The sequence below is a fragment of the Etheostoma spectabile genome, chromosome 3, assembly GCF_008692095.1.
Source record: "Etheostoma spectabile isolate EspeVRDwgs_2016 chromosome 3, UIUC_Espe_1.0, whole genome shotgun sequence".
NCBI classification, from domain to species: domain Eukaryota; kingdom Metazoa; phylum Chordata; class Actinopteri; order Perciformes; family Percidae; genus Etheostoma; species Etheostoma spectabile.
Genome location: NC_045735.1, coordinates 3,007,438 through 3,007,989, shown reverse-complemented (window position 1 = coordinate 3,007,989; position 552 = coordinate 3,007,438). Strand labels below are relative to the sequence as shown.

The 552-nt window shown below is 41.5% G+C and overlaps 1 protein-coding gene across 3 annotated transcripts in view; it reads left to right on the top strand.

Moving 5' to 3' along the window:
- Positions 1–552, top strand: part of brip1 (BRCA1 interacting helicase 1) — an 88,537-nt gene that overhangs the window by 20,385 nt on the left and 67,600 nt on the right. The window lies entirely within an intron of this gene.

Genomic DNA, 552 nt, shown 5'->3' with positions numbered 1-552 from the left:
CGTCACACTTAAATTCTAGTCATAATATGAGACTGCTACTGCGCTATTGGGCTGTGATTATGGGGCGTGTTTCAACCGAAAATGCCTCTGCACTTAATTGGATAGACCTACAACCAATCAGAGCAACGGAGTATGTAATGCTAGCTACTGCTGATGTCAGCTACTGTAGCTACTAGCCAATAGTCCCGGCAGTTTGGAAAACGCTAATAACTTTACATCCACGTTACAGGCTTTACAGCATAAATACATCCATACATCCCTCGGATGTATCATAAGATAATACCACGGATGTATAAATAGAATATATCATGATACACATGGTAAATTTCAAGCATTAGTTATATCCATTATTACAGCTACGGACCTCGGTAGAACCGTCATATGAGCATGCACAGTGCAGGGCTACGTGGGCATGCGTATTCTCACGTTCGTTACGTTACTGTGGATTATCTGTCCATCATCGTATTAAGCCCGCCCTGACAATTGGATTGGTCCTACCAGCTCCTACACCGAAAAGAGATACAAACATATTTTCAAAAATAAGCATATGCT